A 20685-nucleotide genomic window follows, 5' to 3' on the forward strand; every position below is an offset into this window, starting at 1 on the left:
GCTTCTTCCTTTATCTTCTTTGGTTCCTGGCCAGGAGGTGAGCAATTTGTTTTGCCACACAACCCCTGTCATTGTTGTCTGTCATGCCTCCCCCAGGCCTGCGGCAATAGGTCTACCTGAACTTTAACTGGAACCTCCAGTCTGGGAGCCAAAATAAACCTCTTCTCCTCATAAATTATCTTACAATCCTATCTCCTCATAAGTTATCTCAGGATTTTAGTTGTAATAATGGAAAGTTGATTAACCCAGATGACATACAGATAATAGACAGAGATTTATTTAAAGGAATTGGCTCACGTAACTGTAAAGGAAGACAAACCCAAACTATACAGGGTGTACCAGTAGGCTAGCAATCAGTGAAGACCCAACATTACTGTTTAGGTCTTCCTGCCATTTAGAGTCAGAATTCGCTCTCATTTGGAGAGGTGAGTGTTTGGCCCTCTTTTAGCCTTCAACTCATTGAACAAGGCACACTTATATTACAGAAGGCAATCTTTTTTACTTTTAACATTGAAGAACATTGAATTAAATGTTAATCCTCCCAAAAACATTCTACAAAAAAAAAATTCAGAATAATGTTTGAGCACTTAACTTGTGACATGGAAAACTGACATGTAAAATTAACCACCATCACAGGAATAGGTATCAAAACAAAAACATTTTATTTCAAAATAATATGTCAAGATAGTCTCATGTATGAGAATCATCCTAACGCTTCTCAGGAGTGATCTGACCACAGTTCCTTGACACAATCTGCCAATTTGATTCCTCTATCTCATCAACTATGCTTACACACCCAGGGATTCTCAAGCTTCATGAATCTACGTGGAATAGTGGTAGGAGGGAGGACCATGCAGTCCTCTGAAGAGAAGTTAATACATATTTCCTCCATTTTATTCTAGTACTTTTAAAAGAAAATTTCACTCTGAAATTACCAGGATCATTTAAAATTCTTGAAGCTTACACTGCACGTGATAAAACTATAAAACAATGCTTTAACAGAAGTGCTCATCTTCATTTTGCACACATATTTCCATACTGAATTTCTTCTAACAGTTTCTTGTTCCATTCATGTGTAAAAATCCACAAGACACTTATGCTGAGTCTAGATGGTCTCTTTTTTCTACATTTATTTGACTTGCAATTTTATAATTAAAAAATATTTTATCTTGAAACATTCAATCTTTTAAAATTGCATGAATTAAGAAGAATGGCCCCGTGAATAAAAATGCAGATCAAATGACAGAATGGTTTACTTCTGTATAAACAAATAGTGGGAGTTGACATTCAGCTCAAAATTATCAGAGGTGGCTCTTTGGACTCAATTCTTTTGAGCTTTTTAGAATAAGATAATTCCAACAAGTCATTGCATTGTGCACATGTCAATTTGTATGAAATAGTTTACCACAAAGTTACCATTCAGTTTTTAATCATAGAAGTTACTAGACTGTGGCAATTAAAATTACATTTCTTGTAATTTTTAGTAGGATACAATTTGGTTCCATTAAGGTGCCTGTGCCTCATTGGCCTGCATAAGAAAGGATGCTGTCCAATTAACAACACCCTCTCCTTTAAGATTATGGGTTTGGTCTCTGTTGCTAAGTTATAAAAATTTTCCTTTCTGAATATTAATGCAGTTTTGCTCATATCAGTCAATGTTTTTGTTTAGAGTAATTCATCTGTACAAACACCAAGTTCACAGGTTTGGGAGGGAGAAGAGGCACAGAACTGTGAAGTAAGGAGACTGACTTTAAGGAATCAGCACTGAGCACTAAAGTGTGATGATCAGAACTCCAAATTTTGCCCAAAGTGCACTGCTTGGGAGTAACTTTGCACTTCTGAGCTCTCCCACGAGGTGACCTTCCTGTTCTGCTCCTTCCTTGTGTTCAGTCTTGTTTACTGAGTGCAGATATGGCTGCTGGTGTCCCCTGGGTGTCTCCGCTTCACCAGAAGAATGGCTGCTCCGACATAATCTAGGAATAAAGGGATTTTTATTGTGAAGGTAACTTCCAATGATATTGCAAAGTTTTGTCTCCAAACCTTTGATAATAAATATTGTTTTGCAAATATCAGTCGTTGGGCGGTGCCCGACAAATTTCTCACCTCTGCAGATTGAAATCTGTCCCAGCCCTTGTGATTTACTTGACAGTACACAGACAGGATTCTGACAGTTCTCAAGACTTCCACTGGCAGAGGCATGGCTGCATGAAGAAATAAACTTTGTCTACAATGCAATGTCTTCTGAAAATTGTATAAAGCAACAAAACTAAGAATAGTGCATCAGATATGACTTTGAATAGGCAGATCTTAGGCCAGAGGAGTTGTTTGAATGGGAATGTGGCTTCCTGGAATCTGTAGGAGTAAAGGAAACTGTGCTAGCCTTCAGTACTAATCTCTGCTCCAATGCAGGGATAAAGAATGATAGAACCAAGTTTTTAGCCTCCCTAACTCACTGGATAGAGCAAACCTCACACTGGTCCAGCAGAGACCTGTCAGTCAAAGCAGAGCCATGGGTCTTAAGTGGACAGGACTGAGACCACTCGTATCATCAGAAAGATGCATTTAACTGAAAGATGTCCAGTTTGATAGTACTGTGAATCTCATTTTAAGTTCAAGTACTCAAGAATTAGTCTTTCTACCACAGGAGGAGATTTGGATAAATCTGGAAATGTTTTCAAAGTTAAAGTAAATCAAAGACACAGCTACATACTTCCTGAAGAACAAAGAATGTCACACCTACAAAATGCGCCCAAAGCATTATAGATGGCAACTCGGAGAGACAGATGAAATTGAAAGCCTTTCATCTGGTAAAGAATGCTAAATTAGTCCTACTACAGTTTAACTGACAAGAGCCCAGTTCTTCTTTATCTGAGATACTTCCTTATTCAACCCACTTCTGTTTCGTTGAATTTCCTATTATCAAGCTGTCTGCCTGACTTTTTGATAGGGTTCACTTAATTTTAGTTTATAGTAGGAGGCCAAGAAGAAATGTTTTCTTCCTCTCTCTATTGTGAGGATATGAGAAATAGAAAGATAAAAAATACTCAGAATTTGTCAAATGCATAGTTTTAACTAGATTGGTAATGGAATGAGTCCCAGAGGTCTGTATAATTTATTTGTTAGGAAATAAAAATACTGAACCATTACCAAGAAAGGTTTTAAGTAGCATCCCTGCAATCCCACTTGATTGCTACGCATCAGGAACTTGTGCCATCTTTACTGAGTGTCATGGTTTTTCTCCAGTCAAGGGATTTTGAGCATCCATCTCTGATGCTTCCCTTGGGAAGAAAGGAGGCAGCACAGTTTAAATTTGCTGTAGTACAAGCTGCAGTTTGGATATGGCTTCAGTGTGCCTCCCAGGCGTTCATATACCTGAAGCTTGGTCTCCTGTGTGGCATTGTTTAGAGGTGTGGAATCAGTGAGAGGTGGAGCCTAGTGAGAAGCAATGTATCATTGGCACCATAGTTGTTGGAAGATGTTAAGGTAACTGTAGAACTTTGGTCAATTAGCAAAAAGAATAAGTTATTATAAAAAGAGCAAGCCTGACCCTCCCTGTCCTTCAGTGTCCTTTCTTACCATTTGTTTTATCTTGCATGTGCTCCTGCCACTATGTGTTATAGTCAAGGGGTCTCCCCAGAGCCAAGCAGACGTTGGCATCATGCTCTTGAACATCTACAGCTATGAGCTAAATGAGCTTCTTTTTCTTACAAAGTACCAGCCTCAAGAATAGCAATGGACAAAAACTATACAGGATAGATAAGCACAAAGTCAGCTACCTACAATTTAGGCCTAACTTTAAAATACTTCTGGGTATTCTTTTAAGATACAGTGTCTGAAATCATGCTAGAAAAAAATGAAAAACCTGTGAAGGTTTTATGCTTATCATAAATGTGGGAAATTTTTCTTTAGTAAAGGTACAACAATCATCTCTCTTGTAAGTTATTGTGCATATGAGTGCACCTGTGTGCACGTGTGCATGTAAGACAGTATCTTAAGAAGCCTTTATATCGTCATGGAGACAACATGTGATAGTTACTGAGAACACTGTGTTTGCATTATTGTGAGGAAACTGAACTTGTGTGCCTTACAGTTCTGTCTCCCTTGCTACTTGAGATGCCAGAGCTGTGTTGTCACTTCATACCCTCAAAACAAGGCAGGTTTCTCCCCTCTCTCTCTTTGAAATCCAGACATCCTTGCCAGCTAGCAACACCAAGGGCTGGGAAAGAATGCAAAATGTTAGGCAGTGAATTCCTGAGCAGTGTGTTTTATTTTCAGGACTGGGAGCTCCTCTGGGCCCCGCCAGGACTGCAGCCCCTACCGAATACCTTTTGTTCTGCATCCCTCATCTTGTTGGAGGGGGTCAGGCCCAGAGGTCACCATGGGGAGAGTTTGGGTCAGACCCAGGGGTCACCCTGAAGAGAGTTTCCAGAAAAGAAAAATACACCAAAGAATAATTCTTATGTCTGTTTTTGTAAAAAAAAAAAAAAAAAAAAAAAAACCCAAAACTTCATTGCTTGCCTGAATCACGCAAATATTATTGAAATCAGTGCTGGTATGCATAGAAATGTCTATGTTCTACAGAAATATTATGTTAACAAACATTGCCATTAAAAAGTTTCATATATGCAATAGCAGGTCAGAAAACTTGACTCTTGCATTCCCTTAATCACATACTGAACAGCGATGACTATTCCACATGTCTGCTTCCCTGGTAGACCATACGCTTCTCTGGGGCATGGACTAAACCTTATTCATCTTTGGGAAAGGAGGGCTGTCATAGACACAATGCTTGGCACACAAAACAGGTCTCAGACAGAGGATAGTAGCTGAATGAAACATGAAGGAAAAAAAAGACTGTAGCAAAATTATTGCAAAACTTCTGTGTAGAACTGAAGATAATGCACTCATTATTCTTATTATTATACTACCTCCCTACTGTTCCACCTCCCAGCTCTAAACTGCAGACAGTAATATGTAAAAACCTAACTGGTGATGGCACGCCTATTATATATACCATAAATAAACCACATGTCAGTGAGTCCAATTACTCCAGTAATTAATTACATTTGGTAAGTAGAGAAGTAGAAATTAAGCCTATTTAAAAAAATAATAACTATTGTGCCTTCTGTCCTCAAATTATCCTTTCTTCCCTATACATTGTAACTCCATTTCATATAAAATCAAAATCCATTGTATAAAATTATTTTTCCTATATTAAAAATGAATAGAAAAATTTTCTTATTGTCTGATATGACAAATCAATTTTGATTTCTGTATAAACATAGAAATGGAAACATTAATATACTGATGCTATCTATAACAGTATGTTAATGACAAAGTTTATAATATTCATTATAAGGTTTCTATCATACAAATGTTTTTCTATGTTTTCTTACTTTTTAAACTTCATATTACTGTGCAGATTTTGGTACAGTCACTGTTTTGGTTTTGCATGCTTAGTCTCTAATCTGCTTTATCTCTAATCTGCTTTTAGAAAATCAAAAATGAGATCTTTTATTTATATATTCTCAGGAATTACAAATGTAATAAATGGTAATATTAGCTGTTATTGTTGCGAACATTTTCACAAGGAATCTTCTCATGTTAAAAAGTACTTTTTTTAGCTCCAGGCACGGTGGTATACACCTATAATCCCAACACTCAGGAGGCTGAGGCAGGAGGATTGCTGTGAGTTCAAGACCAACCTGGGCTACAGAGTGAGTTCAAGGCCAGCCTGAACTGCATAACAAGACCCTGTCTCAAAAATAAAAGCCCCCCTTTTTTTGTACTAGTGATCAAACTCACAACCTTGCACTTGCCAGGCAGGCGTTTATACCACTGAGCTAAATCCCCAGCCCCCCAAAATTACTTTTCTACCAACAACACTTAGCCTTTTCTTCTACAACACTGGATATTTTCACAATAAATTTTAGTTTATATTTTACAATAAAAGTAAAGGCATTCTCTCTCTATATATATATTTGGATTATTACATCATTAAATTTAGAATATCTTCATGTTCATGTATAATATAGACCTATCTAAGAAAAAAATAATAATGTAGACCTATCATATGAAATTTTAACATTAGTAACATTTGAAAATCAACCTGATTCTTAACAAAGTATGAACAAAATAAGTGTGTTCATATATGTATATATTATGTATTCATTATATGAACCAGTAAATATGTAATATCTCATATGTCTTTGTTATTCAGAGAATTTAACTTCTATTTTATCTTGATTCTTTTAATCATTTTGTATCAATTATACCATTTTAACTTACGAGTTGTACTGTTGAAAGTCTTTTGAGATCTAAATTTTAAAATGTATGTTAAAAATGAAGCATCAAATTTATATTCAACCTAACACCATATAATTTCAAAGCTTTGCTGTTTCTATTCTAGAACCAGAGAATTATTTTTGTTAACAAAGAGGATGAGAGATCTAGAATAGATATGCATATTTTGATTTAATGTACAAACTTTCAAGATTCAGTGTACCATGTTATACAGAGAGTAGAGGTATGTAGGTCTTAATTTAATTAATTTGCTGAAAATGGAAAAGTTAATTACAAATAATTATAATTTTGCTTGAGTGCAGATCTTCTACAATACTGATAATACTTTTTATCTTTTTTTTTTTTTTTTTTTTTTTTTTTTTTTTTTTTTTTTTGCTACTGGGGATCGAACTCAAGACTGTGCACTTACAAGGCAAGCACTTATGTTGCTGAGCTAAATCCCAGCCCTGATAATATTATTTTTTAAGTATGCCAATTTCACCAATGACATCTCAAGAGGGGTTTGTGATATTGTTTTGGGTGACATTAACCTGGCTCTATAAGTTTGTTGATCTAAATATTAAAAGACATAAAATAGTTTAAACTTAAAATGAGCAATTTTTTTCATTTTATGTAAAAAAGGTAAAGAAAAATTTTACAAGATGATAGAACAGCTACAGTTAATACACTGCATATTATTATCTTTGAAATACTCATAGTAAAAGATATGAGCATAAAAAACTCTCCAAAGAATATTAACACAAATCTTCCCTTTTTATGAATTAATAGGATAACTAACTTGTATTTTATTCTCTTTTCCCTTCCTTCCTTTCTCCTTTCCTTTATCCTATTCCATTTTCCTTTTTAATAATTTCTTTTAGTTTCACAATATCTTTTGAACATTTTAAGCCTATTCACTCCCTCCTAGTTTCTCATATCAGGGAGACAATATGACATTTATACATGTGAATCTAATTTATTTCACTTATGAGTATGGTGTCACACTCACCTATAAAAGTGTCCATCTTATCTTTTTTATGGTTGAGTAGTACTCCATTGCATAAAGATGCCACATCTTTTTTATCCATTCCTTGGTTGATGGGCATTTGGGTTGTTTCCAAGACTTAGCTGTTACAAATTATGATGCTATAAACACAGGTGCATATGTATCACTTGTGGTATGATGTTTTCAGTTCTTCTGGGAAGATACCCAGAAGGTGAATAGCTGGGTTGAATGAGACCTCTAATCCTAGCTTTTTGAGGCGCCTCCACACTGATTTCCATAGTGACTGAACAAGTCTACCTTCCCACCAACAGTGAGCATTGTTTCTTTTTCACCACAAGTGTGTGTCCTTACACTCTTATGGACTGCTGGCCCGGAGACAATGGAGAAAGTACAGAGCACGGGCTCAGATTCGCCTCGCAAGCCTGACTGTCCTGGGGACTCTTCCTCCAGCTCTTGATTCCCTTCCTTTTGAGATAGCTCTACTTTTTTTTCCCTATTACTTATATTTTATTTTGGTCTTTTTCACACTTTGAGTTTCTTATAGAAGATAAATCATGTGACATTTAATCTTGCGTGTCTGATTTATTTTACTTATTATTATGATCTCAAGGTGCATCCATCTTCCTATACATGGTTCAAGTTTATCCTTCTTTATGGCATAGTAGTACTGTATTGTGTGAGTCACATTTAACCCTAACCTCTACTCCAGGCCAAGGATTTAGTTCAGTGGCATAAGCACCTGCCTGGCAAGTGCAAGGTCATGACTTTGATCCTTGGTACCAGAACAAAAATAAAACAAAACAAACCTCTACTCCTCTACTGCAAACAAGATATGATAAGAGGCTTCCTCTACCTCATTTCCAGTTAAGTAACTGACATCTTAACCAAAACAGTCCTCTAGAACCAAAGATTAGTTCTCTAATGGCTACCAAATAACTAAAGCCTCAGAATCTCATAAATAATAGCTTATATGTTACTTCATAGCTTCTATGAATTGGAGGTAATTCCATTACAAAATTTTCAGGAAAACATTGCTAAAAATTTAGGATGCTGGTTCCTTGGTACAGTGGAGATAAGAGGAAAGTAAGAGAGACCCCAAAATGTCCATAAGTGTCCCAAGAGAGAAATAAAAATGTGCATATTTTTTAAATGCACAATTTATGTACTTTAAGACAGTGGGCCTGGGAATTAGCTCAGTGGCATAAGTGCTTGCCTGACAAGTGTGAGGCCATGAGTTTTACTCTGTCCCATGGCTGTTATTTGAGCCATCTAGGTAGATTTTATTCACTGTGCTACAAATTGTGCTAAATAGGAGTAAAAATAAAATTGCCCATCATGATACTAGCTGGTCACGTGTTTCCTATACAAACAAATCCAAAATCAGTCACAAAATTTATCAAAACGCTATTAAGAATTTTTTATTGTTTTAAAGTGGTCTTACTTTCCTTGATCTTTATAGCTTAAGGTCTGTTGATCCCATGCATTTGTGTTCAGAATCTATAATAATGCTACTTGCTTGGTTGAGACAGCACTGTCATTGCTGATGCAAGAAATCTATTTTTAATAATGGGAAGGAAAAATCTACCAGATATATCCTCATCACATTTTTAAAAGACATCCCTTTTGTGTTATTGCTGGGAAAAAAATTAAAAATAAAATACTCAATAAAGGCCTGCTGCTTCACCTAAGCTTTTGTAAATAGCTTGCGACTTAGACACAGTGAATTAAGAATTCTATGTTGAATAGAAATTAAAAATAGATGCAGTAGTGAGAAATGTATTTAAGGCCCTGCCTATACTGTAGCAAAAATCGTGTATTCAAAAATTAGAGATGATTCTTACCAGCCTCCTTTTGACACAATTTCTCTGGCTAGGAAAGATAAAAATATAGGAGATTTTTCTGGTTAGTTGTTTTGAAAAACTATTAACTTTCTTACTATTATAGGTCATGCTGTGATTAGCATGCATTTCTATCCCTTTGTTTTTAAAGAATTAAACTGAATAATATAAAATAATATTGAAGTTTTACATATTTTAGTAGAATATAACCTTATATCGATGTGTTCGAGCTCAACTTTCACAATCAAGTTTACATATAGTGTACATAAGTGCAATTTTTATGAAATCACAAATTAAGACTTTCTCAAATTAGGATACTAACATTCAGACAGAACGTGGCATTTCCTTTCTACACATACTTTTACAAATACCTTCATATGCATATCACACATATTATCGGATGTAAACTTTGGAATATATTAAATAATAAGAGGAATTGCTTTTATAAGAAAACATAGCCAGGAATTAATTGTTCTCTAGTACCTCTTCTTAATAGAAGTAAAAACTGTTAGCACATTAAAATGAAATATTTTGCCAGTAAACCTCAGATAATCATCCTTTGCTAGAATATATGTATTTAATATTTCTAGATATTTTGGAGTGAGAAATTTGTTGACCTCATTGGGATAAATTTAAGAGGAGGGTTTATCATTTTGACTCATTAAACTCTTAGATCTTTTATTATTTATTAGCTCTGACACCATGAAAATACCTAACTATCAATTAATTCATACTCTAAATTTTGTCTAAATTAACAAATCTTGAGTTCAAAGCTGTCATTTATCTGTCTGGTTGCACGGTCGCCTCCGAAGCTGTGATGCATTTCACCCTGTAATCATGGCGATTTCTTTCCTTTACCACCCTCTTCTTAATGCAGTGGATCCACCACCAGCCGCGGCCTTCTTCTTCCCATCGCCCTTCCCAACTTACTCAGTTGCAGTTTCGCTGATATTTCCTCTTTAATTCCTGTCATCTCTTCCTGATATTTGGTACAACTCTTTCTTTATCCTCAAGTTAACCTCTCGTTTTTCCTCTTTCATTTCTTTCTCTTTCTCTTTGTAATCTAAAAGACAAAAATGTATTAGTCGAACGTGATACGCGTCATGCTCTCAGTATGGAATGACATGAGTTTTAAAGTAAGATTAAATACAGTACAGCAGCATTTCATTAGATTTCTAAAGCTAAGTTCCATTAGATACAAAATTCCACCTGACACTGAGTCTTCTTTTAATAAAGCTAGCTTCCTTACAAATGAAAGAACCAAGACTACAGTCAGGTGATTTGCAAGGCCTATAGTCTTTGCTACATAGGAGGCTGAGGCAAGAGGATTGCTTGAACCCAGGAGATTGAGACCAACCTGGGCAACATAGCAAGAGTACTTTTCCAAAAAAAGAAAAAAAAGGTGACATTTTGCTTCTGCTTTATTTAACTATTATTATAGAAATAATACTTCCTTTCCTTTTGTTGTAAGTTAAATACCATGCTTTCAATCATCATGTGCTGCTCATTCATTCCTAAACTTTTGTCTCAAATTTGGCATACAACATCTCCTTACTTCTGTATTTGCTTTTCCTGTTGCCTGATTCTCAACTAGTAGTCACAGTGAATGTTGAAAAAGATAACTAGAACTTACCCCTCCCATGGTCTCAGCACTTCAAAGGTACCATAGTTAGAGGCTTCCCATTTTCCTCTCTCTCGTTCTGTGTCAGACAAACTGCTCTTCATTAGAAGCATGCTATCTGCTCTCTCTAAAAACTCCCTCCAGGCTTGCTCAGATATGGACTCCTCTGTCACTTCAGTCCAGTTAACATGGACTGAACATGGATTAGAGGGTGAAATGCATCACAGCTTTGGAGGTGACCGTGCAACCAAACAGATAAATGACAGCTTTGAACTCAAGATTTGTTAATTTAGACAAAATTTAGAGTATGAATTAATTGATAGTTAGGTATTTTCATGGTGTCAGAGCTAATAAATAATGAGTGATAGAAGTTTGACTCAATAAAATCATGAATATACAGTTTACACTGAGGCAGAATGTGGGTGTCTCTCTGTGGGAAATTGCATCCCAGAATGAAGGCCTGCACCAGGAATGGGCTCCACACGCCACCAGGATGAATGATTCTTTATCTATTCTTCATTCATTCAGTGCATATAGTATGAAAATATGTTCACAATTACCTGTTCCTGGAAAATTTTTCTGAAAATTTGCTGATGAAAAATGGAAACTAATATAATGGATTATATTTACCAAGTAATAGCCATATAAAATATTCAAATAGAAAATAAAAAATATTTGCTTATTATCAATTCTGGATAACAAGACAAGATGAAAAGCATTATATCCCTGACTAGAAATTATATTACAAAGCTACTGCTATAAAATCAGCATGTTACTGGCAAAAAATAGACCTCAGGATCAGTAGAACAGATTAGAAGATGCAGACAAAATTCTAAATACACTCAATCATCTTATCTTCAGCAAAGCTGGTAAATATGTTCACTGGAAGAAAGTTAGCATGTTTAATAAATTGTGCTGGGAAAACTGGCTCTCTACATGCCAAAGATTAAAACTAGATCAATGCCTATCACTATGCACTAAATTAAAATCAAAATGGATGAAAGACCTAAATATTAAAACAGGAATACTAAATCTACTGATAGAGAATGTAAGTAGAAATCTTGAAGACATACGTGTAGGCAGAGTTAATGGACAAAACCCACACTGCACAAGAAATACTTCAAAGAATCAACATCTGGGATCTCATCCTATTAACAAACTTTTTCACATCAAAAGAAATCATTAACAGAATGAAAAAACAACCCACAGAATGAGAAATAATTTTAGCCAATTGTTCCTCAAAGGACCTCTATCTAGAACATACAAAGAATTTTTAAAAAATCAGACTCTCCACCAAATTAAAGACCCGATGCAAAAATGGGCATCTGGGATAAACATACACATCTCAGATGAAGAAATGCAAATGGCAAATAAATATATTAAAAAATGTTCAACATTATTGATCATTTGAAAGATGCAAATGAAAACACTGAAATTCCATCTCATCCCAGTAAGAATTGCTATCATAAAGAAATCAACCAATAACAATTGTTGGAGGGGCTGGGGTAAAAACCAATCCTTTTCCACTGTTGGTGGGAATGTGGACTTGTGCAACCACTATGGAAATTATTTTGGAGAATCCACAAAAATCTAGGATTTGAAGTCCCATTTGACTCAGCTATTTCCCATCTGGGTATTTTCTGAAAAGTATTAGAAACATTATACCACAGCAATATGTGCATCCTTGTTTAGAGCAGCATAATTTGTAATAGTTAAATCTTGGAACAATCGAAATGTCTATCAACAAAGGAATGGATAAAAATGATGTGGTATTTTTACACAACGGAGTATTAATCAGCTGTGGAAGGACAACTTAAGACATTTATAGGGAAATTTATGCAACTTGCGACTATATGCATAAGTAAAATAAATCAGACTCGAATATGTAAACATCGTATTGTCTCCTTAGTGTAAGAAGCTGGAACAGTAAATCAGATCTACAATATAAAACGGATATTGTGAAATGGGAAGAAATTGTTCAAAAGGAAAGAGAATCTTGGATGGAGCAAAGGAGAAAAGGAGGAAAGGGAAAAGAAAAGAATGCATAGTACTTAAGATAGTTATACTACATATTTCTATTACTTCATTAAAAAGAAATGTTTGTGCCTACACTGCCTGATCACTTTTTCACGTCTACATCTTATAGTATGAGCAACTACTAAGATAACAATATGCAGTATACTAACATTGTTACTGTCCTACGATCTTACTTTGAAAAAAAAACATGGAGGAAGAGGGAGCATAAGAGAAGAAAGGGAATTAAATTGTTATGTACATATAATCAACTCCACACAAGAAATGTAAACATTATGTATTGCAAACTTGTACAAAAAATGAAAGATGATCAAGAAATAGATAGAGGGAGCAGGGAAATTAAAAGAAAGGGAATCAAAGAGAAGAGTTAAGACATATTATATACATGCATCAATTCCCTCACAAGGATATAAACAAATATGTACTACATACATGCACAAAAGAAAGAAATAAAAGTAAAGGTAATCCTTACTCAAAAACTCCAAAAAGAATTTGAACCCATCAGTTACTTCTAACCTTTTCTTCCCAAGAATGCTTCTGTCCTTAAAAGTTTCCTTGTTTGGAGAGATTTTGGCAGTTACGTACATAACTCATCCTCCTTCCGGTCATCTGAGGGAGAAATCAGCAGGAAAATAAAATAAAATGAAGATTAGTCTATGAACTTCTGGTATAATGATTTCATTTTTGTTAAATCACTAATTCTAATCATTTGTGGTTTGGAAACTTACACACACATTGCATTTGAAATGAATAATCTTTTAACTTTCTAAATTCTAAACTTATGAATGAATAAACTTCTCTGAAGTGAAAAGGTTTAAGATAAGCTTGTTTCAATGTTCTGCTATATCTATTTCTCTGTAACAAATTACTTTTAAATCTTAGAAGCTTAACACAACAATAAAAATAAATGATCTCATACAGGGTCAGGAATTCAAAAAAGATTTAAGTGAATCCTTCTGGTTCAGAATCCTCACAGAGGAGCAATTAAGTTGCTGGGTCTGACTGGTTGTCTGGAGCTTTAACTAAACCGAGAATATCATTTTCAAAGATGGTGCTTTTACATGGTGGCAAATTAATGTTGACTGTCAGCGTTCCGCCGCGTGAAGCTCAATAGAAAATGACTTGATTGTCTTCATGATGCAAACCCTGCTTTCCCCTGGAACAACTGATCCTAAAGAAAGCAAAGTAGAAACTGATCCAGTCTTGAAAATTGTAATCTGCCATTTGTACAATGCCCTGCTAATGTTACATGCCAGTGTTTTCCACTGTCAGTGGCCTATGCAAAGGGAATGAATAGTAAAATACAACAATCATGTGAGGAATTCACTTCCCTGATCTCCAAATTATTTCTTTTCCTCCTACAAGCAAAAATGCAGGCAAGTCAAAAGGTTCATCCCTGAACAGATTAATTCAGTCTAAAATTTGGTGATCTAAACCAGTTCAAAGCACCAACAAGGCCCTGCAGATGTAGTTCCTTAGGTACAGCTCCTTGAACATAGGTCTTCTCCTTAATCTGAGGCCTGGAGACCATCTATCTGTCCTCCAGACCTGTGTCTGTCATACGATTGTGGAATGGACTTTGCGTCACTGCTAAAGCTACTTTACTTTGGAAGCAAGGGACCTGGAGACACAAAAGGAATTCTGAGAATGCTCCAGGCCAGCTATTGGAACTGGAAATTCCCACCAATACTCACTTTTAAATGATGTCTCATTCAGTTATTTCTGAAATATGCTACTGGTTACAGAGGTTAGACTATTAGGTGTGTGATGTTGGTGCCTACACCTGCAAATGGCAAGGCGTGTGAATCCCTTATGTTATAAAGTTTCCCATTTTCCATGGCACGTGTTTCACATTAGACTTAGACACTGAAAATTACTGTTATTTATGTACTACATCCTCCATTAAGAATACTTAAGTAATAGCTTTAGGATTTCAAAGGGAAGGATATTTGACTAAATCTTAATATGCTATAGCTCTTTGTGCTTCAAATAGATCCCACGATGTATCATCTTACAATACTACTCGCTCTCTGCTGGTAGTGTAGCTTCCTCCAGACCATGGTCAAAGACAAATTAATTAGTTTATTTTTAAAGCTTGTTTGTCATCCAACATCCAACATGGAGTTTGATATCAGAAACTTTACTAAGAGTGGAGCGTTAGCACCCAGGCCCTATCAGTTCTACTCATGTGACCTTGAACAAGTCAATTTCCCGAGTCTTCGCCCTACCTGAGACATAGAAAAGATTAAATGAGATAATGTATGTAAATCACTTAGCACAGCATCTTGTCTTGGGCAAAGCATCTAATTATTATGATTATTATTATTTAAAATTATGGGAGTTATTTGTGCATTTCACTGTCCCTTGGGTCAAAGTCTTCCTATCTGTAAAATTGGAGCTTGGACTTGATTTTTCAAATTCCTGCAGGTCTGCCAGCTTACCGTTTTCCAGCTGAGTTGCCTACAGCAGACTCTTTTTTTTTTATAATCATTACTGCATATCCCCAGCACTTTTAACTTCGAAACTTTTCCACATCTATTACCTCTTCAGGGTCTCATCATTGCTCTGTGAGGCAATGTGTAAAGCAGGAAACATTATCCTCATTCCACTGATGAGGCAAACGGGACACAGAGAAGCTGACTTGCTCAGGTTAGTTGTTTTATGATGTCAAAACCAGTGGTAACACAGCCTCTTCCTCTATACAACGTACCCTGATTTAGTGTTTAGTACAGAAAGCATGAGTGGTTTGTAAAAGTGACTTGTAGAACTCAAGAAATTGACTACAGGATACATAGGTTGTCTGATCTGTCCAGAGCAACCTGTGAAAGTCAGTTCACCTTTGCTCGCTTGTGACACACACTGACGTCATGTATAGAAGCGGTACTGTCATTTCCAGGAGCTATGTGTTATTGTCTAACAACAGGATGTGAGTAATTATTCACTTCATCAGTTTTCCTCCTTTGCTGTTGATTGTTTCCAGTTTTAGCCAAGGTTTTTATCACTGGAGTAATTAGTTTCTTTACTGTAGTAATCAGTAGCGCCGTTTGGAAATCAATGACTAGAAAACAGGTTCAGAGAAAATAAAAGGCATGTAGCTGGTGAGCCCAGATTAGTAATTAAAGTGTGGAATCAGGTGGATCCTGGAGCAGATAAAGAGGCTGAAAGAAGTGGTTTCTCACCGTGCTCCTCCCCTGAAGTGAGACTCTTGCTTTCCTTAGGACACTGAGCCAAAGCAATAGTCAAATATTGACTTTTCGTGGGCAAGAGTAGCTGGCCACACCTTGGTGCACAGTAAGGAAGATTGGCTGAAACAACTGGCAGAATCCTGATTGTCCTCTCTGTGGTCAAGATATTTTCTTTTGTGGCCCCTAAACAAAACAGCCATACATATTTTCATAGTATTTATTTGTGTTGTCCTTGATTACTGAAGTACTGTGAATTTAGGTTTTTTTTCAAGTTTTAGTTTATGTTATGTATAATGTGCATAATGTTTACATTCTTTGCCTGAAGTTGGTGTATTTCACATCCCAGTTTTCTTTTTGATCTTAAAAATAAGGTAAAAAATATACCACCTGAAATGTCCAGTTAACTGAGAGATAATTGCTGAGATCTAAACTAATAGTATACAAAAGCTTTAACTACAATTTTACCAAGTCACATTAATTATTTTCATTTTCATCTTAATCTTTTGAAATTATACTGCCTTGTGGAATGCTGGAAGAATAAGTTTCCAAAATCTGAGATACTTTGTGCTATATATTTGAAAAAATAAGAGCTATCAGCAACAGTATTCTTTTGAAAGATCCTGTGTCAAGATGTAACATGTTGAGCAATGGGAAACTTTTTAGGAAACTTAATGAAATGTCTTGGTTACAAATGTGTTTTAGATAGTAAAACATCTTTTCATAGAGTAAAAAATTCTAAGTATTTTTATAAACCTGTGTTTTACTACCCCACAGAGAGTCTTAGATAAAAACTATTCCAAAACACTAGCTCATCCTTATTGTCATAAAATCAACATTTCCTTAGGCCCAATGGAAACATAGTCAATTCATTTTCAAGATGTCTAGATAGTATTTTTCTGAAGAAAACTTTGTACGGTTCAGACATATGTAAGTGTTTCTGTTCTTGAAAAAGCGCTATGAGTGGTGAAATTTACTCTCATCCAAACTATTACTCTGTGTCTTACAACCTTCACACACATGGGTCTCCACTGACAACTTTCGTGGGTATAGTCTATAAAAGCCACCTTGTATTTTACTACTGGGTTAAGGAACAGCCAAGACCCTGAAAATGAGTAATATTCAAATACATTGTAAGCTTGCTATAATTCTTAATTACCAAGACATTACAAAAAGCAAGTTTTTCATTTCCCATCTAGAGTCTCTAAACCATCTAACACTTTATTGAGACTATAGCTTACATTTTTTCTAATAATTTTCAGATGGAACCCAGAGCTCAAACAAAATAAGTGAGTGCTCTGCCACAGAGTTATACCCTCATCCTCTTTACTTCTTTTTATATAACTCTGCTAGTATCATCTTAGGGGCTACAAAATTGTGGTGATAAATATTTATAAAATTAAATTGATTTGTTGGGCTGCTGAGAGAGAACTTTATGCCCAAATCAGACTTCAAAAATACATAAAACCTCAGCTTAAGATGAACCTCTATTTGCACAGCAATTTCATTGATGAATTATAGAACCATAAAACTGTAACATATTCAAAACGAGCAGAACCTTTTATTGCAGTTTTGTTTGAGGCCTGGCTGTCCTTTGATCGAGGGAAGGACTGAAGATTTCAATGTTTTTCTATCTCATATCCAATTCCCTGCTGCTGCTTAATATCAAAGACATCTGCACTATAACAACTTAGCAAAGTTATTGAACTGTGTTAGGAAAGATTGCATGTTGATTTTTTGTTTTTATTTTACATATGAGAAGCACATTATAAAATAAAATTATCTCATACTTTATTAGCTTTAAACATATTTTTCTTAGCGTCTTGCCCAAAAGAGAATAGTAAGCTGTTTAAATAGCAAGTATCTATCTGGTGTTTATAATTTTGACTTCTGAAGAGGCTATGAAATTTGGGACAATTATTCTTACAAATACCTATCACTTTACACACAAATGACTACCGGGGCTTCATGTGGATGAGTGTTTTCAATTTCCTGGCCATGCAACAATATCATTCAGAAATGAATTTCCTTTCAACTAGTCAGCAAATCTGTCTGTAGTGCTTACATATATACTATTTTCTACTAAGTAAAAGACTAGAACACTCCCTTAATATTTTCTAAAATTTATGAGAGATCTGTTTTGACCTACAAAATGAATTAAATTTGGTCAACTCTGTGAGGTGCAGGCAAAGGAGATCGAAAATACTATTATTGCTAATGAAAAGCATGCATATGCTGGTGTGGCAGTAAAAAAAAAAAAACATGTCAGGAGAAGAGAACTGAATTTTACATTGATTTTGTTGCAGCCAGTGGCCTATTATTCTATGGTGGTTTAAACAAAGAATTTTGGAAACTTTTAGCTCCCCTTTTTAAAAGATTTGATCCTACTGTGACTTAGTGTATTGTATGAAGGATTACAAGGAAAACAATTATATGCAGGACATATAATATGTAATGTTCCTTCTGTAATAGTCACCCAAAGAGTTAAATACAAGAAGTGCAAGAAATCTGAATACACACTAAAGACCCAAAGAATCCAGATGAAGGCCTGGATCCCAAGGCAATATCCTGCATGAGTTCAGCTGAAGACCTAGAGCTCATGACAATGGCACATGCAAGTCTGTTACATGGATCTGCACAGGGAAGGTCCCAAGATCAGTGGTGGAAGCTAGAAAGTCTATGCCAGCAGGCTGAGGGATCTGCACTGAAAACAAGAAGTGACACTCAAAATAAGGACCAGGGCTCCCACGAAAAATACCACAGCCATTCTCAGCAACAATGAGGTCCCAAGCTCCTTTGATGATGATAACAGCCAAGTTCATATCAGGAAGCCAGCATGACAAGCTTCTCCTGGAGGTTGACCAGCAAGCATCTTCCCCTCTGGAGCTAGAAAGCAATGCTCAAAGTAAGGATCAGGGCTCCCCCAAAGTCAGTCATTGTCAATGACAAGATCCTGAGCTCCTCAGATGATAACAGCCAAGTTCATATCAGGGAGGAAGCATGACAAGCTTCTCCAGGACAATCAACAGAATCAGGAGAATCAACAACACTATGGAAAACTAACAACAGTCTCTTGTTCTCTTTTTATATTGGCAACAATCCTCAGGTGGACCCCCAACTCAGCCCTACTCTGATTCACTTCAGCTTTCTTAAGTTGACCACCAGTTTTCAATCTACTACATAGAAAAATTTACATCCACACTTTAAATGACTTTCTGAAATCTCTTCTTACTGATTTTGTATTTTAATTTACTCTGTTTTATTGTAGGAAAACACACCAAAAAAGTATCTTTATGTTATTTTTGGATAATACAGTATTCTTTTCATTGGTTCCACAGATGAAATAGTTATTAAAAATTGGTTAGATGAAGTTTTAGAAACAAAAGTATTGAATTAACTCACAATCCCTTTAAAATATACTGCTTTCAAAACTCCCTTAAATATGTGATCTGGTAACCACTGCATTTTAAATATACTGAAATAAAGTCCTTCACATATTTATAGACTCTGTTCTTCGTATTCCTTTTAATGGGAAGACTCATCATACTACCAAATATTGTGCAGTAGGTGTTTTGAAACATATTTAACACCTATAGCGATATTATTTTGCAAGGGTAAAAATATGAATTCAGAAAGTTACAGTTTTGACATCAAGTTAATTTTATCTTTTTTCTACTCTTGCAACATCAAAGACATATTGTATGTTACCCTCACCCCATTCTTCATACTTCCTCCACAGAGAATTTATTGTCACTCTTAGAATTTACATTAGGGAAGCTGACAGGACACGGGGACTTACAGTTGGATACGACCGTTGTGGGCCCAGGAATTATACTTAGTCCAGTTATGTCCCATCTTTCATGGCTACTTCCTAAAGTGGGTAAGCATGTCAGAAAACTAGTTCTTCAAGTCATTGAGACTTTTAAAAGACACTTATCTACCAGACAGTAATTTATCCATTTAGAATGAAAGATGAAAATGTTGTACGGACAGTTAAAAACAAGAAGTTTGCTGGATGATACTTCATAGACTCCCCCTCTCCTTCCTAATTCTGAATGTCAGAACTCCTCAGATACAATCACTGTAGCTTAGAAACTATAAAAAATATTACCAAGCTATTGGTCTCAAGTTCTCTTTTTCTTAGATTCTAGGAGGTAAACTTCTCCTCTGTTATTGGTATCATTATTGTATACCAACCTTTGCTTTCAGAAAACTGTTATAATCAATTAGGATACTTGGTTTCACAAATAAGTTTATACCCTTATTCTTCTTTTATTTGATATGGCTTGTTTGTGATAATATGCCTGATCTTTAATGTACAAGCTTGGTGGAATTTCTATACACTCCATAACCAAATTTGAATTGAGATATAGAACACATGCTATACTCAGTTTATTCATGCCTCCTCTAGAGAATCTGCTGGTCCAAAGAATTTTAGACTCTAACGCCCTGGATGTGATGGTCATATTTTAACTGGTGCATTCTCATCTCATCTAAAAAAATTCTTTAATCTCATTTGTGTTCGAATCCCACTGTAGAACAAATAATTCTAAAAAATATTCCTGTCAAAGGTAACTAAACTATGTAGATTCTATCTACAGTAGAAAAATGATACCCACTGAAATTGCCTTTCTGAATTTATCTTGCTCTCTGTGATTTTAATTTACATTAGTGCCTCTCCCCACCTAAACTACCATTTGTCTCCCATGTTGTTGCAATAAA

The 20685-nt window shown here is 35.5% G+C and overlaps 1 long non-coding RNA gene across 1 annotated transcript; it reads right to left on the bottom strand.

Moving 5' to 3' along the window:
- Positions 1–639: 639 nt before the first annotated feature.
- LOC134475899 (uncharacterized) lies at positions 640–2367 on the bottom strand. The gene is made up of 2 exons (XR_010047225.1): positions 2104–2367; positions 640–1973 (listed from the first exon to the last, which is right to left on the bottom strand). It is a non-coding gene; the product is annotated as an uncharacterized LOC134475899 (long non-coding RNA).
- Between the last annotated feature and the right edge of the window lie 18318 nt (positions 2368–20685).

This window comes from Cavia porcellus, unplaced genomic scaffold, assembly GCF_034190915.1.
Source record: "Cavia porcellus strain 051 isolate PalLab524CR breed Dunkin Hartley unplaced genomic scaffold, mCavPor4.1 scaffold_5, whole genome shotgun sequence".
NCBI classification, from domain to species: Eukaryota; Metazoa; Chordata; class Mammalia; order Rodentia; family Caviidae; genus Cavia; species Cavia porcellus.